The sequence below is a fragment of the Tasmannia lanceolata genome, unplaced genomic scaffold, assembly GCF_043159265.1.
Source record: "Tasmannia lanceolata isolate RefF3 unplaced genomic scaffold, GAP_Taslan_0.1 ptg000119l, whole genome shotgun sequence".
In the NCBI taxonomy this organism is placed as follows: domain Eukaryota; kingdom Viridiplantae; phylum Streptophyta; class Magnoliopsida; order Canellales; family Winteraceae; genus Tasmannia; species Tasmannia lanceolata.
The window spans coordinates 415,001-435,000 of NW_027518795.1; positions in this window are offsets into that span (position 1 = coordinate 415,001).

Sequence of the window (20,000 nt, forward strand, 5' to 3'; positions counted from 1 at the left end):
GGTGCCAAGCCGGGCATGGTGTGCACTCAAAACCAATCAACGGACAGAGGTCATGCGTCATGGGGGGGATCTAGCAAGGCCATGGGGAAGGTCATGGAGGACCTTGGAAGCAAGCACAAGACGAGAGCGAATCGAACAAGGGGCCAGGACGGGGCCTTGTGCCCATGGTCTTCGCAAGACAGCGTCCAAGGCACCCGAAAGCCCAAGGGAACCCAAACCCGGCCGACACTTGCAATCGCACATGCTCTCTGCAACACACCATCAATGCCGCCCAACGGGGCCAGCACGAGCAGTCCTCCGCGGTCCCCTGGCCCTGCGCACGTTTGTCTTCGAAACCGAGCATCAATGCCACAGAAAGTGCCGGGGCGCCAGCTGGAGCCATCATCCGCGTTGCCATGGCTCGCTTGGCCTTGGCTTGCCAGGCCCCGACACGAGCAATCGCGCATTTTCTTTGCAACCGACCATCAATGCCGCCCAACGGGGCCAGCACGAGCAGTCATCCGCGGTCCCCTGGCCCTGCGCACGTTTGTCTTTGAAACCGAGCATCAATGCCACAGAAAGTGCCGGGGCGCCAGCTGGAGCCATCATCCGACGTGCCATGGCTCTGGTCCCATGGTCTTCGCAACCGAGCATTCGTGACACCCGCGGGGCCAGGACACCAACCCTTCCGACACGAGCATTCGCGCATGTTCTTTGGCCACACAACGGCGCCAGCACGAGCAAAATCATCCGCGGTGCGGTGGCCTTGCACGGCCTTTTGTCTTTGGAACCAACCATCAGTGCCACGGGAAGTGCCGGAGTCCCGGCATCCGCGGTGCCAAGTCATTGCGCCCTTGGTCTCTGCAGCGAGGCATGCCGGGCACTCCCAACCATTGCAAGCAAGCAAGCAAGCAAGAAAGAAAGTAAGTAAGTAAGTAAGTATTACATATAGGGGCGGGACATGCGGGGAGATCTGCGAAACGTGCATTACGGGGCACACGCGTACCTACCGGGGCATACCGACCCCTATTGGGGCACACGTGTGCATATCGGGGCATACCGGGCCTATCGGGGCACACGCGTACATACCGGGGCATACCGAGCCCTACTGGGGCACACGTGCGCATATCGGGGCGTACCAAGCCTATCGGGGCATACGCATGTATCCCAAGGCATACCGAGTCTATCCGGGCATACGCGTTCATACCGGGGCGTAACGGGCCTATCGGGGCATACTTGGGCATATCCGGGCAAAAAATGCCCAAAACTTGCGCAACCTTGGCAACCGTGGTCCATTCCTCTCTATATGCCTAGCCTTGCCAACCGTGGTCCATTCCTCACTATATGCCATGGCCTTGTGCCCATGGTCTTCCCAAGACAGCGTCCAAGGCCCCCGGAAGGCCAAGGGAGCCTGTAGACACCCCATTTTGCTCTGCTTTGATTAAAAAAGAAATTAGGGTTTCGCTGTCAATTTTTCAATGTTTTCTATTCCGGTGTTCGTCTCTTACGCTTTCTCAAATCTTTCTGGTCATTTCTGCATTGTTCTGATTTTTTCCGCTAAAGTGCGGAGAAGGGTTATTCGTGAGAATCCGAGCAAGGGAGAATTTGTACCCGTTTGGTGGGCCCGCATTGAACATTTGTTTAAAATTGAATCAACCGGGGGCCCACATTGTGGGGCCCACGTTGTGGGGCCCACGTTGTGGGCCCACGTTGTGGGGCCCACGTTGTGGGGCCCGCGTTGTGGGGCCTCAATGGGGCCTCTTGTGAAGAGCAATGATGGTAGCTCTCCACTAAGACAACATGATGGGCCCTCCACTAAGAACAATAATGATGGATTCTCCACTAAGAAACATGATGGTCCCTCCACTAAGAACAATAATGATGGATTCTCCACTAAGAAACATGATGGGCCCTCCACTAAGAACAATAATGATGGATTCTCCACTAAGAGGGACAACATGATGAGCTCTCCACCAACATATCTCTCTCTCTCTCTTTCTCTCCCTATATATATCTTCCTTCCCATCCATAAAAAAGAAAAAGAGAAATTTATCTTCCATTATCTCTTTCTCTTCCATTATCTCTTCTAATCACTCCCTCCAATCCCTTTCCTCAATATATTCTTCCATCCCTCTCCCTAATATTCTTCTTCCATTATCTCTTCACTCCCTCAATCACTCCCTCTAAACACTCCGGAGAAAGCGAAAGACGGCAGAGCGGATCGGCGGCGGCAGGATTTTTTATATTTTTTTGGATTGGGCGGAGATCTTCACCACAGGTAGGTGCATTGTTCTCAAAATATTTCTGTATTTTTCCGAATTTTTCTGATTTTTTCCACAAATTGTGTTTTAAAAATGGAAAACTCTTCAAAAAAACATCTTTTGACGAAGAAAAATTAAATTATATACCAAACAGATTCTAAAATTAATGAAATTTCGTGGGAAAATAACATGTTACTGATTCATTTTACCATGAATTTATAAAGATTTTTGGAGTTTATTTGGTATATTATTTAATATTTTCTTTGAAACTTATCAGATTTTAGGAGAATTTTTACTAACATCAGATCATCATTAAAATTCATAAACTTTTTACAGTAGTCTTATCTTCCATATTACTTGTTACTGTAAACTTTTCGTGTTATTTGGATCTGTTTTAATATGGGATGTAGTGTTAATTTATAATCTGGTCTGGAAATTGTAAAATCCTAAATTGGTAGTAAATAATTTCTAAAATTCATGAAAATCTCACTGCATGCTATTTTGATTCATATAGTATTTCTGTAGAAATTTCATAGAATTTAGAGTTATATTTCTACTAGTTTATGTGTTAATTGTGCAATCTGGACATTTAATGGTTTAATCAAGATTAAATGTGAATTTAATGTAAAAATATGCAAAACTCATCCTGTAAGCTACATACATTTTCATCTTGCTGCTGTAGAAATTTCAAATCATTTCGAATTTATTTGCAACAATTTCACTTGTAAAACCGCTCATATGCTTAAAATTGATAAAATCCATGGAAAATTCGAAATTAATTGAAAATCATATAAAAATTCCTAAAGAACTTTAAAATTCTGTCACATGTTCACTCCTTAATCCATTGAAACAGAAATTTTAAGATCTTTAGATTTTCCTGGAAAAATGGCCAGTGCATCCATAATCGTATCCCAATTGCAACTTGATCTTTGACAATTTGAATATTTAAGTTATAGCATGTTATTGGCTCCGAGGTTATTGTCCACGGAAATCCTGAGATTCTGCCAGGCAATAAGATGCTATAACCTAAGTATTAAATTGCACAAGGAAAGAGCGCACGATTCCCTCCTTTGGATGCCATTCAAGGCCGAAATTGGTGAACCCTAGAACCATTGGTAATCCTTAAATGTCTAGAAACTAAAAATCTTCGAAATCTGAAACTCATTAACCTCGAGAACTTAAATCGATTTATCTTGTGTCTTTCGGAACCATTGGATTATGGTTTCCAATCTAAGAACCATTAGAGCCCAATTTAGGAACACTGGTGTCGTGCCGTGTCCTAGGTTTTAGGGAGTCCTAGAGTTAGGAGTCCAGCCTCATCACGGACGCTTGCTATGAATAGCAACCGTACCATAGGTCTAGTTACACTAGTCACCCAATCTTTCCTTAAGACAAGCCTAGTAAACTAGGATGTAGGCAAACCTGCATTAGTCTAAGGAACAACTTGCATTTAGATAAGAATCATACAGCATCTTAGATGAAATCCTAAGATAATAAAATCCTCAACTTGAATTAAATAACTACTTTTAAAACTGTTGAAACAGTCAAATCCGTTTAAGTCGGTGTCCTAGTTGAGTTAGGCATAAGTAGCTTAGCTTAGGTGCACCGAACTACGTCGACTCTGATCCCAGTGAGGCTTGGGTACGTAGGCAGCTTGGATGTCTGACGGCATACCACCCGCGAGTCGGCACCACAACAAATTGTGGTGTTTTGTATATTAATTTTCTTGTAAATGCTTAATCAAATCACTTAGGATTTTTCATGAAATTAGAATTTTAGGAGAACTTTCACCTAGATTGAATCCAGACAAATTAAGAAATCAAGATACACATTTAGGATTCACATTGAAATTAGATCATAGGATGCATGTCACTTAGTTCGCACAATAACATAGAGTTGAATGAGCCATTTAAAATAAATTTAAAAGAGTTAGCTTTTGGAATCGAAGACCGATTATCGGGCAAGAATGGTGCATGTGGTGGATAACTCCCCATACCTTCCATTCTCGTAACCAGGTAGCGAGTCTAGATTTCTGGTTAATTATGGGTCCTAGATCCCACATCTAGGTGGCGACTCTGTCAATCTCTTTCGTGTGGAATTCGGATTGCCTTAGTGATCCCAAGTTCACAGGAAAGACGAATTCAAATCAACAAATAAAATGCACACGCCAATCGCGTGGGAACGAGAGACCAAGAGAGAGCGCGCGCGTGGCTCGCGCCCCACGCCCCTCTCGCGGGATCGTGTCCCACAGTCTGGCGACTCTGCTGGGGACCACCTAACTTCATTACAATTCCAAAGGATAACTCATTTGAATCTATTTTAACTGGCTCATGAAAACTCTATCTCTTTTATGCTTGTTAGATTAGTTTGTATGCTTTATTTTCTCATCACATATACTCAAACTTAATCTAACAAAACCTGAAGGCATCATAGATTGCGCGAACTTATTGCACACACTTACATCACTTTCATCTAAACCCCTGCATCTCACATGCACACACGTCCTATTTTAGGAACCCGGAGTGTTATCTAGCATGGTTGACTGGGATTTCATCACCTGGTGCCTCTGTGCTAGAGAAGCATTCCACCCTTAGCCTAGTACCTTTATGGTACGTAAACGGATCTCTTGTTCACGTACTGATACGCCGGACACTGGTACAGTATATCGAACAGGGATTCGCGCTAAGGGAACTCTTGGCCTTACCCCTAGATTAACCCACACATGCATGTAGTATACGAACACATGTGCATCACGTGTGTGAGCCTAGTTTAGGATATCCTACCTATTTGTGTCTAGATTAGGCCGTAGACCATCTTCTAATGGCTACGATCGGTCCTAGGTACACAAACAAAGTCATGAGTCGAGATCCTCTCTCCACTCCGCTAGATTAGGATTAGGGTTGATGCCTTCAGGTAACACTGATAAAATGTGCAAAGATTAAAAAACTTTCCCTTTGGGGTTAGGATTTAAATCCCATTCATTTCCAAAGATCTCATAGGATTAGTCATTCATGATCCATCCGTTGAAAGCAATCTTATGCTATCTCATCTCATCTCGATCGTACGATTTTTAATCTTATATTATCTGATTCGATCGAGTATCCATACTTCCTTTATATTGGTAGGAACTCATCCTAATCTCATGTTCATGTAATCCTGATTATCCCTGTATCCTTTCTCCTGGCTTACAGACACCATGTCTACTCGTACAATTCTTGATTGGATCCGTGGTACATTAAGAGAATCCCATATCTATGCCATAAGTGAGCAAGAGAAAAATCTCTTCGGTTACGTGGCCACCATCAAGCTCGATTGGGGATTACTCTATGCTGCATCAGAGTGTTGGGATCCCGATCATCATGTCTTCCGTTTTGGCAACCAAGAAATGTGTCCCACCTTTGAAGAATGGTGTGCCTTATTGGAATATCCTGTAGATGGCCCTCTGGTGAAGCCATCTTACGTGTCGGATTATCGTCCTTTGTTCCTTCGCTTGATGAATAATCCAGATGAATCCATGAACTCTTTCATCAAAGACCAGGAAGTGTCCATGCAACAACTGATTGACATTTACCCTCCTGTTGGGCATATTGGTGCTGTTGATATTCAAAAAGCCCGAGGTCGCGCTCTGAGATTCTGCTCCTTTGCTAGGTTCCTCACTGTCCAGCCTTCTCGCTGTGCGTCAGCTGTTCTCTTGGACCTCGTTGATCAGATGGATCGTGGCGCCAATCCAATTCCTACTATGCTTGCAGAAACTTTCAATGGATTGGATGAGATGGCTCGTCTTCGTGCCAGCTCAGGTCCAGGCTCTTATGTTCGATCTTTTGTTGGGTCCTTCTCAGGATGTCCTGCATTACTTCACGTGTGGTTATGCCACAAGCTAAAAATTGCAGCTCCTGTGCATTTTGATCATACGTTATACACCTTCAGTGAATGGCGTCATGATGTTTCTTTCAATCATAAAGGCGATTGGGCTGAGTGGTTGAGTTCTCGCCATGAAGATCAGATTTATTGGCAAATCCCTGGAATCCAAGAAGCTGTCTTCAATACTGGAGAAGCTAACTACGTCCGCCTTCTTGGCCTCAAAAAGACTTCCTTTTATATTCCTGCCAGGATTCAGCGTCAGTATGGAAGGGAGCAATCCATTGTGCCTCCCCTTCGTCATTTCTATCCGCCTGAGGATCTCAAGCCCAAGATTGTCAAAGCCGTTTCATCTGCTTGGGATGTTCGAGTCATCAAATCTTTCAAGGAGTCAGTTGAGGAAGATAGTCGTCCAAAGAAGAAGTCTAGAAAGAGTGCTTAATGTCATGTTTTCTCTTATCAGTCTATCTTTGAAAGATCGAACCATGTACTCAAGCTTTAATGATCTATCAATAAAAGTTCACCTTTTTCTTTCAGTATCTTCGTCTATGCATACATCAGTGTCTACTTCTTTCTGATTTTAAATATGTCTTTCAAATATTACAGGGCCGTAGACACCATAGCTAACCCTAATACTCCTTGGGTTCGGGTCTCTTCTCGATTACAGAGGAAATCTGTATCCCCGCCACCTTCTCTGAGAACCCCAGCATCTCATTCTTTCCCGTCCTCATCCTCACCAATGGCAGAAAACCAGGACAGTCCTCCACTCGCTGCTATCACCGATACTCTTACCTTGATTCTCCGGCAGCTTCAAGAACTCAAGGAAGAGAACCAAGTTATCAAGGCTCAACTTTCTGAGAAGTTCGGACAATCGTTGTCCAAGGATAAAGGGCCTGTGCACCAAGCAGCTACTTCAGCAGCACCTGTCCAGCCAGTGTTCATCAATATCCATGATAAAACCGAAGAAGATTTGGAAAAAGAGCAGTATAGCGAGAATCGCAGTAGACCTTCTCAGTCCATGGTTGATAAGTCTGTTATGGAGAAATTAGAGACTCTTACCAGAAAAGTTCAAGACATTCAGTTTCAAGACCAGGGTAGTTTCAATCCCAGTGATCTTACTCTATTTCCCGAAATCCGCCTTCCTGCTAATTTTCAAATGCCCGATTTCGACAAATATGATGGTGTGGGTTGTCCAATCACACATTTACAAATGTTCACCATCATGTGTCAGCCTCAAGGCTTATCTCCTGAGCAAATGGCTCAATTGTTCCCAGTTTCCCTAACCAAGGTTGCTAGGAGATGGTTCATGGTCTTGGACAAGACTCGTTACAGGACATGGAAGGATATCGGCGAGCAATTCATCAGGCAGTTCAAATATGATGATGGGACAGAAATCACCAGAAAGGATTTAGAGAGAACAAAACAAGACTCGAGAGAATCCTTTCTGATTTTTGTGAAAAGATGGAGGAGAATAGCAGCTCAGATGATGGAGCGCCCGTCTGAGGAGGAGCAAGTCCAGATAATCATGAAAAATATTTCCCCCCAGCTCCAGTATCACATGTCATTGCAATACTATCCAGACTTCAAACACTTCATTGTGGCTGGCACCCAGATAGAGGAGGCTATGGCTCAAGGTGTATTCAACCGTAGCAACCCAAATCCTAGAGATTTCAAAAAATCCCCACCAGCCCAAGTCAGTAGTATCTCCCATTCCAATGCTCAATCCTCTAAATCCCAGGAACCTCTAGTAATGGACTATGCTCAACCTGCGACCGCACCTCGGCAACAAGCCCGGGTAGAATTTACTCCTCTTCCCATTCCATCTTCGGAGGTGCTTAAGCAGTGTCTGGCTTCAGGTCGCATAACCCTACCTGCCACCCGGCCTCCCCCCAATCCTTTACCTGCCAATTGGCGAGCCGACCTACACTGTGAGTATCACAGGGGTCCTGGTCATCTTACAGACAATTGCATCGCCTTGAAATTCAGAATCCAGAAACTTATTGATGAGAAAGTCATTGCATTCCAACCAAGACCCAATGTTACCCAAAACCCGCTACCTGGTCATGCTAATCCTCCCGCTGCCGTTAATGCCATAACCATAGGAGATCCTGAGTTTGACCCTCTCACCCTCATATGTGCTTTAGAACCCATTTCTGAACCCGAAATCATCTTCTGTGATGAATCATACCTGAGGGAGTCTGTACCTCCCTTGGTAATCACCTATGAGCCACAAGTCCCTCAAATTATCGCCTATGGTGAGCCAGAATTGGATGAAGTCAGACATGTGACAAGGGGTGGAAGAATTTTCAAACCTGCTGAATTAAGAGTCGAAAATCCAGGGGCATTGGCTCGAGGAGAGGAGCCGCAATACGTGAAGGACCCAGATGATGAAGTTGTTCAGCAGTTGAAGAAAACTCAGGCTGTCATATCTGTTTGGGGGTTGTTGATAGCATCGAAGAAACACAGAGAGGCTGTGTTGAAAGAACTGAATACCACACAGGTGTCCTCAGAAATATCTCCAGAGCAACTAGCTGAAGTTGTCGCTCTGACACACGCCACCAGGGCCATTAGTTTCTCAGACCAGGAGCTGCCTCCTCAAGGTCGGAATCATGCTAGAGCTCTTCATGTCACTGTTGTTTGCGAAGGCAAGAAAGTACCGTCTGTGCTGGTAGATAATGGATCCGCGTTGAATGTATGTCCATTAAGAACTGCCATTACCTTGGGTTTCGGTCCCACTGATTTTGCCGAATCAACCCTTGGTATCCTCGCATATGACAATACCCGCAGAAATGTGGTCGGAGTCCTTACCACCAGGATCGTTATAGGCGGTCAAGAATTTGAGGTGGAATTTCAAGTTATTGATATCAAGGCCTCGTTCAATATACTTCTGGGACGACCCTGGTTGCATAAGGAAGGTGTTGTTGCCTCAACCCTTCATCAAAAACTGAAGTTCATTAAAGAAGGAAAATTGATCACTGTCAGAGGCGACGAAGAGCCAGAAATAGGGCAGATAACAGGAGAAACTCGGATTCTTCCAGTTACAAAAGCAGATGATTACAACTTGAATGGTTTCGCATTCGATGTTACTGCTATTTCCTATGAAGATGCCTCTCGGGAGGAGTTGTATTTGCCTTTTGCCATCAGTCCTGTGGTTGCCAAGATGATGAGAAAAATGAACTACTTTCCGGGTATGAATTTAGGCCGTGATCCAAGCAAAGCGTCTCACTGGCGCCCAATCAAAGCAAACTCTGGAGCTTTCGGTCTTGGGTATATACCTACTGAGGAGGAGGAGGAATCCATGAAAGAATTGTTGAAATTGAAGGAAGAAATCCGCCGCACTGGAAGGATACTCCCGATGACTCCATATTCCTTATCAATGAATGGTCACTTTATCAAAGAAGGTGAGACTTCTCCATACTATGGGTTTTCTGAACCATGGTATGACTCAGTAACAGGGATCATGATACCAGGTTTTGAAATATTCAGTGGCCTTGCTCTCCCAGAAACAGAACCGCCGGTATATTGTGTTGAAAAAACTGTTGAGGATTGGATAGTCTGCCTTGAGCCAGATATGTTGGGGTCTTTGTTCGAAGAAGATGTGCCTGATGTTGTTTGTCAGGAGTTGCCCGTTTTAGATCATTCTAAAAAGCAAGAAGAGACTGACTGTGAAGATGTGCTGGTGGCAGTTATTCAGAGTAATGATACCTTTACTGAGCCTCAGAGTCAGATTGCACCTGCAACAGAAAATCTTTCAAACTGGAGTTCTGATGTTTTTCCACCTTATTATATTGCTAAGTCAAGTCTAGTCAAGTCGAGTGAATCGGTGTCAGTGCCTAGTCCAGGCGAGTCATTTTCTGAGTTTATTTACTATGTGAATCCTGAGCCTGTTCAGGATGAGTCCAATGATAATGATGTAACTTCTTTCAATTCAATGAAATCTGATTCTCAGTATGTCTCTGTGTTTGCTTCTGACTTTAATAATAATGATAACACTCCCTCCTCAGACGAGGAAGAGGGGATCGACGAAACTCCCTTTGAATTACAGCATATGCTCAAACAAGAGGAGGAGCGCCGAGCCCAGCCTCTTAAAGATGAAATCGAAATTATAAACATCGGAACAGAAGATTTAATACAGGAAATACGAATTGGAAATACTCTATCATCTGAAGAGCGCGATGAATTAATAAACCTACTTAAGGAATATAAAGAAGTTTTTGCCTGGTCCTACAAAGATATGCCCGGGTTGAGCGAAGACATTGTTCAACACAAGCTACCTTTGTTGCCTGGGATTAAACCTAAAAAGCAGAAGCTAAGGAGAATGAAGCCTGAGTGGGTCCTGAAAGTAGAAGAAGAGGTTACTAAGCAGTTGAATGCTGGATTTCTGCAAGTGGTGGAATATCCAGAATGGCTCGCAAATATAGTACCTGTACCAAAGAAAGATGGAAAGGTGAGAATGTGTGTAGATTTTAGGGATTTGAACAAGGCAAGTCCAAAAGATGATTTCCCTCTACCACATATCGATATCTTGGTGGACAATACGGCCGGGCATGAATTACTATCTTTCATGGATGGTTTCTCGGGCTACAATCAAATTAAGATGGCACCCGAGGACATGGCTAAGACCTCGTTCATTACACAATGGGGGACATATTGCTATCGGGTAATGCCATTTGGTCTTAAGAATGCTGGTGCGACGTATCAAAGAGCAGCTACAGCCTTACTCCATGACATGATACATAGAGAAGTCGAAGTTTATGTCGATGATATGATTGTAAAAGCTAGGGAAAGGAGGGATCACATCCCGAACCTCAAGAAGTTCTTTGAAAGAATACTCAAATACCAGCTTCGCCTGAATCCTAGCAAGTGTGTATTCGGGGTTACCTCTGGTAAGTTGTTAGGATTCATGGTGAGTCAAAGGGGTATAGAGGTGGATCCTCAGAAAATTAAGGCTATCCAGGAGATGCCGCCGCCTAGAACCGAGAAGGAAATACGGGGATTCCTAGGAAGGATACAGTTCCTAAGACGATTCATCGCTCATCTGACTTCAACTTGTGAACCTATCTTCAAGCTATTAAAGAAAAACTCTTCCAAAGAGTGGACGGAGGAATGTCAACAGGCCTTCGAGAAAATAAAGCAAAGTTTGTCTGAACCACCGATAGTAGCACCAGTAATACCGGGGCATCCATTGCTACTTTACTTGTCAGTAACAGAAACCACAATGGGCTGTATGTTAGCACAGCAAGATCCAGAAACCAAGCATGAAAAGGCTGTATACTATCTTAGTAAGAAGATGTTGGAGTACGAACAGAAGTATACTGTCCTAGAAAAAACCTGCTTAGCTTTGGTTTGGGCTACTCAGCGACTTAGGCATTACCTTTTATCACATAAGGTCTTGCTCCTATCAAGGATGGATCCTCTGAAATATCTCTTTGAAAAACCAGCCCTGACAGGTAGGACTGCCAGATGGTTGTTATTGTTGTCTGAATTTGACATCACCCATGTAACCCAAAAATCAGTAAAGGGCCGAGCCATTGCTGAACAATTGGCAGAAGCACCCCAAGAAGAAAATCAGCCTTTCAAGACGATGTTCCCAGATGAAGAGATCATGATGGTAGAAGATGAATATCCAGAAACTGGTTGGACCCTCTATTTTGATGGAGCAGCAAACCAAACAGGACAGGGAGTAGGGGCATTGCTTGTGTCACCTCGAAATGAGCATGTTCCCCTTGCCGTTAAGTTACAATTCAATTGCACCAACAATATGGCAGAGTATGAAGCATGCATTGTTGGGCTTGAGGCTGCATTGGCCTTAGGCATAGAGAATCTTGACGTATATGGAGATTCAATGTTAATCATTTGCCAAACCCAAGGAGAATGGAGAACCAAAGAAGAAAAGTTGCTGCCATATCATGAATACTTGGATGTTCTCGCTAAGCAATTCCAGCACATCACTTTCAGTTATTTGCCAAGGTTGAAGAATAGATTCGCCGATGCCTTAGCGACGTTAGCTTCTATGATTGACATACCTCACAATATGAAAATGAGGCCCATCACGGTTCAAGAGCAATGGGCTCCTGCATATGTTGATGCTATAGAGATAGCTGCAAGATGTCCCGATGGTAAACCATGGTATACGGACATAAAGAACTACATCTCGGGCCAGGGGCATCCCAATGAGGCGTCGAATAAGGAGATAAGGACTTTGCAGAGATTGGCGGCTAACTTTGTCATTTGTGGAGGAGAGCTGTATCGACGGTCCTTCGACGGAATTCAACTCTTATGTGTCACTGAAGATCAGGCAGAAGAAATTCTCACAGATGTTCATGAAGGGGTGTGTGGACCTCATATGAATGGGAAGATGTTGTCAAAGAAGATCCTACGTCTGGGGTACTATTGGCCAACATTGGAAGCAGATTGTCACACATTTGTGAAGAAATGCTATAAATGTCAGATACATGCGAATCTCATCCATGTACCACCTACCGAATTGCATTCTCTTACTTCTCCTTGGCCGTTTTCGGTTTGGGGAATTGACATTATTGGCAAAATTTCCCCTAAGTCATCTAGTGGTCACGAGTACATACTCGTTGCAATTGACTACTTCACTAAGTGGGTTGAGGCCGCTTCTTATGCAAAGCTTACATCCGCATCAGTTGCTAAATTCATACGAACCAACATCATATGCAGATATGGAATTCCCCATGAACTTATCTCAGATAACGGATCTCATTTCAAGAAAGAAGTTATCACTCTTTGCGAAGAGTTCAAGATTAAGCATCATAAATCTTCACCTTATCGGCCGCAGACAAATGGAGCGGTGGAAGCTGCAAACAAAAATGTCAAGACTATCATTAGCAAGATGTCAGAAACTTATAAGGATTGGTCGAATAAGTTGCCGTACGCATTGTGGGCTTACAGAACATCAATTAGAGCTTCAACTGGGGCAACCCCTTACTCTCTTGTTTATGGTATGGAAGCAGTGCTACCTGTGGAGATCCGTGTACCTTCGCTCCGAGTATTGACTGAAGTCAAGTTGCCAGAAAATGAATGGGCAGACGCCAGATATAAAGAGCTGAACATGCTAGATGAAAAGAGGTTAAAAGCACTTTACCATGTGCAGGGTTATCAGCGCAGAATAGCCCGGGCTTTTAATAAAAAGGTTAAAATCAGAGATCTCGAAGAAGGCAATCTTGTTCTAAAAGAAAATCGAGCACCAGTGCTTGACCCAAGAGGCAAATTCAAGCCTAATTGGTCAGGGCCATACATCGTGGACCAAATCTTACCCGGAAAAGCCGTCAAGCTCCGTAATTTAAATGGAGAAATATTGCCGGAACCAACAAATCTTGATCAACTCAAGAGGTTCTATGCTTGAACACCAGAAGGCCGTCTTTTGGCCGAATAAAACCCAAATTCATAACCCAAAATCAAAAAATATATAACCTTTTGCAAACCCTTTCGAGCCTACATAAAATTTTCCTTCAAAACCCAATGTACTAGGGGCATTCCCCTGAACTACGCATGACCTGATTCCTACACTGGGATACGTAGGCAACCTGTTCACAGGTTCGGTCGAAACTCTTGCAAAACCTTAAGCCATTCTTTGAAAAGCTCTACCTCACCTGTAAAGTCCTTTTGGTGTTCAAAAAAAAAAAAAAAAAAAAAAAAAAAAAAAAAAAAAAATGGAGCTTGAAAATCCGCTAGATTGAAAACCTGAAAAGGCGATCTAGGCAAAATTCAGGATCATTCCTCTGCTAAGTTGAAAACCTGAAAAGGCAGCTTAGGCAAAAGTTAAGGGGGTAGCCTGCTGAGTTGAAAACCTAAAAGGCGATTCAGGCAAAAGTTAAGGTTGAACGGTCCGCCAAGTTGAAAATCTAAAAAGGAATACTTGGTCGTGGTAAGATGGGGTTCACGCCAGAAGAATTACATCGACCTCTGAACTCTCAGTAGGTCAGGCAAAAATAACAATGATTCCCGAAACTAAGGGCATTAATTTCAAAACAATCCGAAAGTTGATAGAAGGATATATGAAGTATCACTGTCTTAAAAAATAAGTGAAGATGTTTATCAGTGGAGAAACATTCTTTAAAAGAGGCTAACCTAACCCAAAAGAAAATACTGATAAGTCAGAAGCATCACGAGATCACTTGAGTAATCTTTCTTATTTTGTCTTTTTATTACCAATGTCTGTGGTTCTATTTTTAGAAAAATTTACAAATGCTATTTTAAAGAATTGTTGTAGGGTGCAATCACTCTGAAGGCAGGTTCATTAACGGATTCCGAGAAACTTGGAAAAGGTGCGACTGTCACGAATGGTGAAAAATCGTTGCAAGAATGATCTCTGGTCAATGAATAGAAGAAGGTTAGAAGGCCTTAAACTGGGGCAGGTTGCTAATAAAGTGGCATCTCATATTCAAGCCTTGAAAGACTTTTGCTGCATGGTGGTATTGAATCATTTGCTTCCAAAATTGTTAATTGGAGATTCCAGTTCCCCCTTTCCTGATAATCTCTGTTATCATATACTCTCTGAGTCCATTTGAAAGTGGTCTTCTTTCTTTGAACATCATACAAATATGATATCTCATTTCCTTGGAACTCCGTAAAAATACGGTATTCCATTTTCTTCTGAGTCCATTCAAAAATGTTCTCTTATTCTCTTTGAGCATCATACAAATATGATACCTCATTTCCTTGGAATTCCGTAATTCATCAAATCCAATTCTACGTTAAATTCAAATTCCCAAAATTCATCAAGTCCAATTCTACGTCAAAATTCAAAATCCCAAAATTCATCAACTCCAATCCTACGTCAAATTCAAATTCCCCAAATTCATCAAATCCAATTCTACGTCAAATTCAAATTCATAAAAAAACCTCCAAATTCATTAATCTCAACCGAAGATTGAAGCCGTAAAAATACGGTATTTCATTCTGAGTCCATTAAAAAATGTTCTCTTATTCCCTTTGAGCATCATACAAATATGATACCTCATTTCCTTGGAACTCCGTAAAAATACGGTATTCCATTCTCTTCTGAGTCCATTCAAAAATGTTCTCTTATTCTCTTTGAGCATCATACAAATATGATACCTCATTTCCTTGGAACTCCGTAAAAAATACGGTATTCCATTCTCTTCTGAGTCCATTCAAAAATGTTCTCTTATTCTCTTTGAGCATCATACAAATATGATACCTCATTTCCTTGGAACTCCGTAAAAAATACGGTATTCCATTCTCTTCTGAGTCCATTCAAAAATGTTCTCTTATTCTCTTTGAGCATCATACAAATATGATACCTCATTTCTTTGGAACTCCGTAAAAATACGGTATTCCATTCTCTTCTGAGTCCATTCAAAAATGTTCTCTTATTCTCTTTGAGCATCATACAAATATGATACCTCATTTCCTTGGAACTCCGTAAAAAATACGGTGTTCCATTCTCTTCGAGTCCATACAACTACGTTCTCTTATTCTCTTTGAGCATCATACAAATATGATACCTCATTTCTTTGGAACTCCGTAAAAATACGGTATTCCATTCTCTTCAGGTCCATACAACTATGGTCTCTTACTCTCTTTGAGCATCATACAAATGTGATGTCTCATTTCCTTGGAAGCCGTAAAAATATGGTATTTCATTCTGAGTCCATTCAAAAATGGTCTTTTCTCTTTGAACATCATATAAATGTGATGTCGAGCGGCACCGCAGCGGGATTTTTTTACTACATTCCAATTCTAGGACTTCGTTTTGGGTTTTACATTAGGTAGTAAGTGCTTGCGTCTAGGTTCCGTAGAGTCTTTTGTCGATTAAAGCTACGCAAAATGGTTCTGTCATTTTGACTTTGGTATTCGATGACTACGTCATCTCTACCAAAGAGGGGCATCTGTAGACACCCCATTTTGCTCTGCTTTGATTAAAAAAGAAATTAGGGTTTCGCTGTCAATTTTTCAATGTTTTCTATTCCGGTGTTCGTCTCTTACGCTTTCTCAAATCTTTCTGGTCATTTCTGCATTGTTCTGATTTTTTCCGCTAAAGTGCGGAGAAGGGTTATTCGTGAGAATCCGAGCAAGGGAGAATTTGTACCCGTTTGGTGGGCCCGCATTGAACATTTGTTTAAAATTGAATCAACCGGGGGCCCACATTGTGGGGCCCACGTTGTGGGGCCCACGTTGTGGGCCCACGTTGTGGGGCCCACGTTGTGGGGCCCGCGTTGTGGGGCCTCAATGGGGCCTCTTGTGAAGAGCAATGATGGTAGCTCTCCACTAAGACAACATGATGGGCCCTCCACTAAGAACAATAATGATGGATTCTCCACTAAGAAACATGATGGTCCCTCCACTAAGAACAATAATGATGGATTCTCCACTAAGAAACATGATGGGCCCTCCACTAAGAACAATAATGATGGATTCTCCACTAAGAGGGACAACATGATGAGCTCTCCACCAACATATCTCTCTCTCTCTCTTTCTCTCCCTATATATATCTTCCTTCCCATCCATAAAAAAGAAAAAGAGAAATTTATCTTCCATTATCTCTTTCTCTTCCATTATCTCTTCTAATCACTCCCTCCAATCCCTTTCCTCAATATATTCTTCCATCCCTCTCCCTAATATTCTTCTTCCATTATCTCTTCACTCCCTCAATCACTCCCTCTAAACACTCCGGAGAAAGCGAAAGACGGCAGAGCGGATCGGCGGCGGCAGGATTTTTTATATTTTTTTGGATTGGGCGGAGATCTTCACCACAGGTAGGTGCATTGTTCTCAAAATATTTCTGTATTTTTCCGAATTTTTCTGATTTTTTCCACAAATTGTGTTTTAAAAATGGAAAACTCTTCAAAAAAACATCTTTTGACGAAGAAAAATTAAATTATATACCAAACAGATTCTAAAATTAATGAAATTTCGTGGGAAAATAACATGTTACTGATTCATTTTACCATGAATTTATAAAGATTTTTGGAGTTTATTTGGTATATTATTTAATATTTTCTTTGAAACTTATCAGATTTTAGGAGAATTTTTACTAACATCAGATCATCATTAAAATTCATAAACTTTTTACAGTAGTCTTATCTTCCATATTACTTGTTACTGTAAACTTTTCGTGTTATTTGGATCTGTTTTAATATGGGATGTAGTGTTAATTTATAATCTGGTCTGGAAATTGTAAAATCCTAAATTGGTAGTAAATAATTTCTAAAATTCATGAAAATCTCACTGCATGCTATTTTGATTCATATAGTATTTCTGTAGAAATTTCATAGAATTTAGAGTTATATTTCTACTAGTTTATGTGTTAATTGTGCAATCTGGACATTTAATGGTTTAATCAAGATTAAATGTGAATTTAATGTAAAAATATGCAAAACTCATCCTGTAAGCTACATACATTTTCATCTTGCTGCTGTAGAAATTTCAAATCATTTCGAATTTATTTGCAACAATTTCACTTGTAAAACCGCTCATATGCTTAAAATTGATAAAATCCATGGAAAATTCGAAATTAATTGAAAATCATATAAAAATTCCTAAAGAACTTTAAAATTCTGTCACATGTTCACTCCTTAATCCATTGAAACAGAAATTTTAAGATCTTTAGATTTTCCTGGAAAAATGGCCAGTGCATCCATAATCGTATCCCAATTGCAACTTGATCTTTGACAATTTGAATATTTAAGTTATAGCATGTTATTGGCTCCGAGGTTATTGTCCACGGAAATCCTGAGATTCTGCCAGGCAATAAGATGCTATAACCTAAGTATTAAATTGCACAAGGAAAGAGCGCACGATTCCCTCCTTTGGATGCCATTCAAGGCCGAAATTGGTGAACCCTAGAACCATTGGTAATCCTTAAATGTCTAGAAACTAAAAATCTTCGAAATCTGAAACTCATTAACCTCGAGAACTTAAATCGATTTATCTTGTGTCTTTCGGAACCATTGGATTATGGTTTCCAATCTAAGAACCATTAGAGCCCAATTTAGGAACACTGGTGTCGTGCCGTGTCCTAGGTTTTAGGGAGTCCTAGAGTTAGGAGTCCAGCCTCATCACGGACGCTTGCTATGAATAGCAACCGTACCATAGGTCTAGTTACACTAGTCACCCAATCTTTCCTTAAGACAAGCCTAGTAAACTAGGATGTAGGCAAACCTGCATTAGTCTAAGGAACAACTTGCATTTAGATAAGAATCATACAGCATCTTAGATGAAATCCTAAGATAATAAAATCCTCAACTTGAATTAAATAACTACTTTTAAAACTGTTGAAACAGTCAAATCCGTTTAAGTCGGTGTCCTAGTTGAGTTAGGCATAAGTAGCTTAGCTTAGGTGCACCGAACTACGTCGACTCTGATCCCAGTGAGGCTTGGGTACGTAGGCAGCTTGGATGTCTGACGGCATACCACCCGCGAGTCGGCACCACAACAAATTGTGGTGTTTTGTATATTAATTTTCTTGTAAATGCTTAATCAAATCACTTAGGATTTTTCATGAAATTAGAATTTTAGGAGAACTTTCACCTAGATTGAATCCAGACAAATTAAGAAATCAAGATACACATTTAGGATTCACATTGAAATTAGATCATAGGATGCATGTCACTTAGTTCGCACAATAACATAGAGTTGAATGAGCCATTTAAAATAAATTTAAAAGAGTTAGCTTTTGGAATCGAAGACCGATTATCGGGCAAGAATGGTGCATGTGGTGGATAACTCCCCATACCTTCCATTCTCGTAACCAGGTAGCGAGTCTAGATTTCTGGTTAATTATGGGTCCTAGATCCCACATCTAGGTGGCGACTCTGTCAATCTCTTTCGTGTGGAATTCGGATTGCCTTAGTGATCCCAAGTTCACAGGAAAGACGAATTCAAATCAACAAATAAAATGCACACGCCAATCGCGTGGGAACGAGAGACCAAGAGAGAGCGCGCGCGCGGCTCGCGCCCCACGCCCCTCTCGCGGGATCGTGTCCCACAGAGCCCAACCCAGCAATGCCCTGCTATGGCAAGCCAAGGCCAAGCATTCCGGTGCCTATCCGGGCAAAAATGCAATTCCTCTCTATATGCCTAGCCTTGGCAACCGTGGTCCATTCCCCACCATATGCCATGGCCTTGTGCCCATGGTCTTCCCAAGACAGTGTCCAAGGCGCCCGGAAGGCCAAGGGAGCCCAACCCAGCAATGCCCTGCTTTGGCAAGCCAAGGCCAAGCATTCCGGTGCCTAACCTTGGCAACCGTGGTCCTTTCCTCACCATATGCCATGGCCTTGTGCCCATGGTCTTCGCAAGACATCGTCCAAGGCGCCCAAAAGGCCAAGGGAGCCCAACCCAGCAATGCCTTGCTAGGACAAGCCAAGGCCAAGCATTCCGGTGCCTATCCGGGCAAAAACGCCCAAAGCATGCCCATTCCTTAGCCTATCCAGGCAAAAACGCCCAAAATCTGCACATTCTAGTGCCTATCCGGGCAAAAACGCCCACCAGCATGCCACCCTCCTATAGGGTTTGCGCAACCAACCAGCCTAACCACCAGTGGCAACCAAAGGTGCTGTTAGCGACGACTTCTGAAGACGCAACGAGACGCGACGTGTTTGCGCCCAGACGCGACGAGACGATGCGGGATCTGCGCCCAAGAATGCCTAGACCCGTCGACTTGATGCGGGATCAGCTCGCCCAAGCATGCCTAGTGTGCAAGGCCTGTGTGCAAGGCTAGTGTCCAAGGCTAGTGTGCAAGGCTCATGTGGAACGCTAGTGCGCAAGGCTAGTGCCCAAGGCTTGTGTGCCAGGCCCGTGTGCAAGGCTAGTGTCCAGGGCTTGTGTGCATTGCTTGAGTGCAAGGCTTGTGTGCATTGCTCGAGTGCATGGCTTGTGTGCAAGGGTTGTGCGCAAGGCTAGTGTGCGGGG